This window comes from Pantherophis guttatus, chromosome 5 (assembly GCF_059756535.1).
Source record: "Pantherophis guttatus breed Tessera chromosome 5, ASM5975653v1, whole genome shotgun sequence".
NCBI classification, from domain to species: Eukaryota; Metazoa; Chordata; class Lepidosauria; order Squamata; family Colubridae; genus Pantherophis; species Pantherophis guttatus.
Genome location: NC_142067.1, coordinates 4,097,409 through 4,104,838, shown reverse-complemented (window position 1 = coordinate 4,104,838; position 7,430 = coordinate 4,097,409).

Here is a 7,430-nt window from a genome sequence, read left to right as displayed (position 1 = left end):
TTGGGAGTGGCTTCAGGCTCGTCACGCTCACTGTTCTGCCCCAGCTACGGACCCCAAAGAACGCAGCACACACAAAGTCTGTACAGACCTTAGTTTACTAAATTAAATCAGTTTTTTTTTTCCAAACAGAGGCTTGTTAATTAACTTTCTTAACAGCCAACAATAATCGTAATCTTACTATGATTGGCAGAAAGCCCAGAAGCAATTTGCAGAGAACTAAGATCAAGACGCGAAGGAGAGTGAACGAAGTTGTTCCCTGCAAATTGCTTCAGTCGGCATTCCTCCTTAAATAGGCTAAGGGAGTGGCCAATTAGCCCCAAGCCTTACTCTCGGGGAGACCTCCTCCTGAAGAGCCACTCCTGCCTTTTGGCAGCTCTGCGCGCCCGTGCATTGAGAAGAGGCTCCTCCTCTTCGTCCTCTTCACCCATGGAAGTTTCTGGAGGTTCTGAAGGCCCTGGCTGAATCCCCGCCTCTGGCACCACATCTTCTCCAGCCTCCTCACTGTCTGACTCGAGTGCCAGCTGCACAGGCTGCTGGCGCAGCCCCACATCAGCCGCCTCGCTGTCCGAATCAGCCGCACAGGCCGCGTATGGGCCACAACACTCACCCAGTTGGCCACGCCCAGTGAGTGGCATCAAGATAGCCACACCTACCCAGTCGGCCATGCCTACACAGCCCCCCAAGTTCAACCACAGTCCTGATGCAGCCCTCAATGAAAGCGAGTTTGACACCCCTGATGTCCTTCAGATACAGGTAATCCTTGCCTTACAACCATTCGTTTAGTGACTGAAGTTGCAATGGCCCTGAACAAAGTGATTCATGCCTGGTTTGCACACTTAGCGACCGTTGTAGAATCTCCATAGTCGCGTGATCCAAATCCGGAGGCTTGGCCACTGGCGTGTATTTACGACGGTTGCAGTGTCCTGCCGTTGCGCGATCCCCTTTTGCGACTTTTCCAGCTGGCTAACAAAGTCAACAGAGGAAGCCAAATTCACATAAGAAACGGCGTGATTCGCACCACAATTGCCCTGATTCGCTTAACGACTGTAGCAAGAAAGGTCGTAAAATGGGGCAAAACTCATTATAGCAGCCATCTTGCTTAGCAAGAGCAATGTTGGGCTCAAATATGGTTGTAAATCGAGGACTACCTTCGATTCACTTCGAAGATCTTCCGAAGAGGACGGTTCAGCCCCAGAAATTGTGGATTTGAGAAAATGTCTAGGGCAATGTTTCTCAATCATTGGTATAGAGGTATAGAGGTGTTGGACTTCAACCCCCAGAATTCCCCAGCCAGCATGGGAATTCTGGGAGTTAAAGTCCACACCTCTGAAAGTTGCTAAGGAGAAACACGATTGTAACACACATCCACAACCCATTCAATTCCATTTGAGCCGATAACTGGCCAGAAGGTGTATATACCTTCTTTGGCCACAAGAGGGAAGCAGTTTACCACAACCTTTTGATGGAATTGTCCTTGTTTCTCTTGGAAAGTTCTTCGGTTTTTCCTCCAGCTCTTGGGATTTCTTGGTGGTCTTCCATCCTCACGCTAACCAAGCCTGTTCCTACATTACTCAGGAAACTCACGGACTGTCTGTAGGCTGGATTTTTGTTGCTCAACCAAAGGTTTTGCATGAAAGCCTGACGTAAGAGGCAGAGTTCCCACAGCCCTTTAAACGTGCAAATTAAGTTATACATGTAAAATTAAAAGCTTCCTTTGCATTGAGCTTGATCCTTGGAGATATCCAAGGAAGGCTTTTTGTAAAGGATATGGAGGCAGTCCCACTTTTTTTTTCTGGATTTTTTTTTTTATTTCCTGGTGGTCTCCTTTCCAGTAATACCAACTGATCTTCTTAGCTTCTGAACCGAGAGACCCATCAGCCAAGTGCTGTCACCGGATACTAATACAAATGCTGGATCTCAAGAAAAGAAGGCCTTTGAATGTTACGTTTGCAAGTAGTCCTCGGCTTACGACCACAACTGAGCTCAACATTGGCGTTGCTAAACAAGACAGTTATGAAGTTTTGCCCCACTTTTTTCTTGCCACAGTCGTTAAGCGAATCCTGCAGTTGTTAGCAACACAACTGTTAAATGGATCTGGCTTCCCCATTCATTTTGCTTGTCAGCACGGTCGTAAAAGGGGACACTGCAACCGTCATAAATATGAAGCAGTTGCAAAGTATGTGAATTTTGATCATGGGGATGTTGCAATGGTCATAAGTGTGAAAAACGGTCGTAAGTCCCTTTTTTTTCAACATTGTAACTTTGAATGGTCACTAAACGAACAGTTGTAAATCAAGGACTACCCGTATTTCCTTAAATACCTCTGACTTTTTAAAGTTTTTAATCTCATCCAACCCTATTCCTTCCAATTGTGCAAGCAAAGCTTTTCACTCACACACAAACATACAATTTTGGCAACAACCTTCGCGATTACAGCGAGTCCTCGACTTAAGAACAGTTCATTTAGCGACGGTCTGAAGTTACGACGGCATTGAAAAACGTGACTTACGACCTATTTTTCACAGTTACGATGTTTGCTGCATTCCCCATAATTGTGTGATCAAAATTAGGAGGCTCGGCAACTGGCATGTACTTATGACTGTTCCAGGGGTCATGTGATCCCGTTCTCACAAGCAAAGCCCAGGGGGAAGCCCGATTCACTTAACAACCGGGTTACTAATTTTTTATCAACTGCAGCGATTCACTTAGCAACGCTGGCAAGAACGGTCGTAAAATCAGGAGTGGTATTCACTTACTTTCCTTACCGGTTCGCAAATGTGAGTGTGTGCGCACTTTGCTGGCACTCACGCCTTCCGTACATGCACCCGGCCACAAAAACGCGACTAAATAGGATGGCAGAGTCGGGGAAGGTGGGTGGAGCCCCCCGTGATTTCCGCAAGCAGTTCTGCCGAACCGGTCTGAGCCAGCTGCATACCACCTCTGCCCCAAGACTCACTGAACAGATGTTTTCACTTTTAACCACAAACATTCTGGGCTCCGTTGTGGTCGTAAGTCGAGGTCTACCTGTATTGTATTTTACCACCCTGGGAAAGGAAGCCCACCTTCTCAAAAACTTAACTTTAACCTTTCTTCTCTCGTCTGGCTTTGGTCGCGTCACGGTTAACGCCGAGTTAAGATTAAGGCAAACATTACGCAGTTTTGCCCGCGATGCTTTTCCGAAGGCTTCACAAAGGCCTCTTCATTTTTCCACCCAGCTGACATTTTGGCTGAAACAATTTCATTTTTTTTTTTTTTCCTCTTGGCAAGAATGGCCCGTCTCTTGATCACGGAAGGCAGATTTCAACTGTGGTTCTCCGGATCCAGCCGGATAGGATGGGAAAACTTCCCTGCCAGCTTGGATGTCAAAATTTGCAATCCGCGTAAGAGAGGAAAAAAAAAATCCCAAAAAGAACAGATTTGAAAAAACGATAAATTTAGCATTATTATTTTTTTTTTAGAGTCTGCCTAAGAAGGCAGCGTTCCAATTTCTTGGGGTTTGATCCACATTTTTTTAAAAAAGAAAAAGATTTGGAAAAACCGAGCTCGTGAGTATTTCTCTTGCATATGTGCAGAACTTTAGTAGGTATTTTTTTTAAAAAAAAAACGTGCCTCTCGATAGTCCTCGGCTTACGACCACAATCGAGCCAAGAATTTCTGCTGCGAAGCAAAATGGCCGTTAAATGTATTCCCCCCCATTTTACGACCTTTCTTGCCACGTTTGTTAAGTGAATCAGTGCAATGGATAAATTAGTAAGCCGGTTGTTAAGTGAATCACTGCAATTGATAAATTAGTAACCCGGTTGTTAAGTGAATCTGGCTTCCCCATTGACTCTGCTTATTGGAAGATCGCAAAAGGGGATCATGTGACCCCGGGACACTGCAACGGTCGTAAGTGTGAAAAATGGTCATAAGTCGCTTTTTTCAGTACCGTTGTAACTTCGAACCATCACTAAATGAACTGTTCTTAAGTCAAGGACCAGCTGTATTTATTTTCTCTTGGCTGATTGCATTTTAACACAGGAACTATTTCCAAGGAATTAAGTTTTAAAATCTGAGCCACCTCAATATATTTTCTTTAAAAAAAAAATCAGAAACTCATAAATAACAGGGAGGGACGCAGTGGCTCAGTGGCTAAGACACTGAGCTTGTCGATCGAAAGGTCGGCGGTCCAGCGGTTCGAATCCCGAGTGCCGCGTAACGGGGTGAGCTCCCGTTTAGTTGTCCCAGCCTCTGCCAACCTAGCAGTTCGAAAGCAGGTAAAAAATGCAAGTAGAAAAAGAGGGACCACCTTTGGTGGGAAGGGAACAGCGTTTTCCGTGCGCCTTTGGCGTTGAGTCATGCCGGCCACATGACCACGGAGATTTCTTCGGACAGCGCTGGCTCTTCGGCTTTGAAACGGAGATGAGCATCGGCCCCTAGAGTCGGGAACGACTAGCACGTATGTGCGAGGGGAACCTTTACCTTTACCTTAGGGCCATGATGGCGCACCTATGGCACGCGTGCCACAGGTGGCACACGTACCCATATCAGTGGGCACGCCAGCTCAGCTCTGGCACGCATGTGTGCGCCGGCCAGCTGATTTTCAGGCCTTCTGGGTCCACCAGAAGTAGGGAAACAGGCCGTTTCCTGCCTCCGGAGGGTCTGGGGTGTGAGTTTGTGGGGAAGGCTGTTTTTGCCCTCCCCAGATGCATAGAGAGGATCTGGAGCCAGGTGAGAAAGAAAAATGGGCCATTGCATGCCAGGAGCGGGGAGGGGGGGTTTGCGCACGCATGCACAGGGCGGGGCACATAGAATTATGGGTGTGGGCACGCATGTGTGCAAACCTCCCCTGGGCCCCCCCCCCCGCTTCCTGGCATGCGATGGCAAAAAGGTTAGCCATCACTGCCTTAGGGTGTGTATTTAAATATTGATCAGGAAAAGGTGATGGCAGGAGCCTCTATATAGGGTGTATCGATACTCCTTGACTTGTGACCACAATTGAGCCCAAAATTTCAGTTTAGTTTAGTTTAGTTTAGTTCATTGCACATGGTACAACGAAATTAAACGCCGTCTTCAGTGTACATTATAACTAAAAATAAAAACACAAACATAACATCCTTTACATTGTATAGAATTGCAATTGAAAACAATTGAAAAATTGTTCTTAAGGAAGACGCTGTGCTAAGTGAATTCAGTTAACCGTCGTTAACTGAATTGCTGTTGTTAAGCTAACAACCTGGTTGTAAAGTGAATCGGCCTTCCCCATGGACTTTGCTGGTCAGAAGGTCGCAACAGGTGATCGCGTATCCTGGGACACTGCAATGGTCATAAGTAAGAGTCAATTGCCGGTTGTCACGCGACCATGGGAATGCTGCGACGGTCGTAAGTGTGAAAACAGTCGTAAGTCACTTTTTTCCGTGCGGTTGTAACTTCAAACGGTCACTAAATGAAGTGTTGTAAGTCGAGGACGATCTACTACAGCACATATTGCATGGGGCTGCTCTTGAAGACTACCCAGAAGCTTTAACCGGTCCAGCATGCAACTCTTCGTGCCACCTCACAACTTGACTACTGCAACCCTCTCTACATGGGGCTGCCCTTGAAGTCTATCCTGAACTGGTCCAGAACGCCATGGCGTAGCTAATGATGGGCAATGCCTTACTATGCCCATATAACATTTCTGGGTTTACGGCCTGGTTACTCGAAGGACTGCCCAATTCCAGTGGAGGTAGTCCTCGACTTACGACAGTTCGTTTAGTGACCGTTCCAAGTTACAACGGCACTGAAAAAAGTGATTTAGGACCGGGTTTTTTTTTTTCCACACTTACGGTTTACATTTGGATGCTCGATAATTAACTCATCTTTATGACGGTCTCAGCATCCCGGGGTCACGTGATCCCCTTTTGCGACCTTCTGACAAGATTCACTTAACCAACGTGACAAGAAAAGTCCTAAAAACGGGAGCAAAGCTCTCCACGAATGTCTCAATTAGTGGCGTAAATATGGGGTTCGGTTGTGGTCGTAAATCGAGGACTGCCTGTTTCTGCCTGATTCGATTGGATCCTGCAGGGTGGATTCGCTCTAGCTTCCTTCGATTAAACCCCCGGGATTGCTTTTGTGACCTTCCTCACGAAAAGACCCCCCCCCTTTTTGGGGGGACCAATGACGTCTCTGCGTCCTACACAATCTCCTCATTCTTTCCCCCCCCTTCCTCGAATGAGGAACAAAGAAAACGCAATTAAAGCTAAAAAAAAGGAAGAATTCTTCTGTAGAAGAAAAATCCCCTTCTGGGGAAATTCGAGGCTGTGTGACCTTCTCGACCTAGTTTGACTTTTGAGCTCGACAAAAAATGCAATCGAAGACCTCGACAAAAATGCAAAAATGCAGCCTCCTCCGACAGAGCTAAATCACACACACACACACACACAGAGACACACGTACCCCAAAAAAGAAACGAGGATTTAAACTTAAACTCTGCATGATATTTCAATATTGCCCCTGCTTTTTCTCCCAACCACGTTGTACGAATTCAATGCGTCTGGGAAGGTCTCTGAATTTCTCTATGCAATTCTCCAAAAATTATTTATTTAATCCTTCACGTTTTCCCTTTAAAGAAAAGAAAAAAATGTCGGCTAAAAATGTTTAAGCCCACTCTCGAGGAGAAGTGAGAAGTGCCAAAGATTGCCTAACCCTGGACAGGAAATAGGAAGAATTTGGACAATCTGGCTTCGTTCCCAGGTGTTTTGTTTCGGCAACATCCTGGTTTACTTAGGGGATGGGATTGAATCCATAATGAAGTTCCATAATGAAAAGGACATGATAGCATGATAGCATGAATGAGGATTTTGCAATATCTTTTCCCCAGGAGTGGGCTGGGAATGGAGATTTTGCAATATCCTTCCCCCAGGAGTGAGGTGGGAAGGGGGCTTTTGCAGTATCCTTCCCCTGCCACGCCCACCAAGCCACGCCCACAGAACCGGTCGTAAAAAAAAAAAAATTGGATTTCCCCACTGGCTCAACCTATTATCCAAAGGACCAGAAGGCAGGACAAGAATCAATGGATGGAAACTCATCAGTGACATCATCAGAAGGAGAGGTAATAAAGAAGATTTGAGAATGTGCAGAAATGAATAGGTTGGCATTGAGAATAAAAGATAAAGAGGAATCGGGTGTATTTCAAGACATGGGGACGATTTTATGCATGGTTAGAAAAGAAATATGAATAAAAGATTATAGAGAAATAAATTAGATAAGATATGAGTAAATGAGAAAGAAGAAAGAAGAAAAAGGAAATGCAGAAGACACCTGTGTAAATGGAAAAGGGGGGGGAAGAAAATATATAAATGTACATTTATGAAGATATGTGTGAATTTAGTAAAATGAAAAAGTAATTGAAAAGAAGGTTAAAATCGGGATTGCTCGAATACCACTTTGGAAAATATTAAATTGAA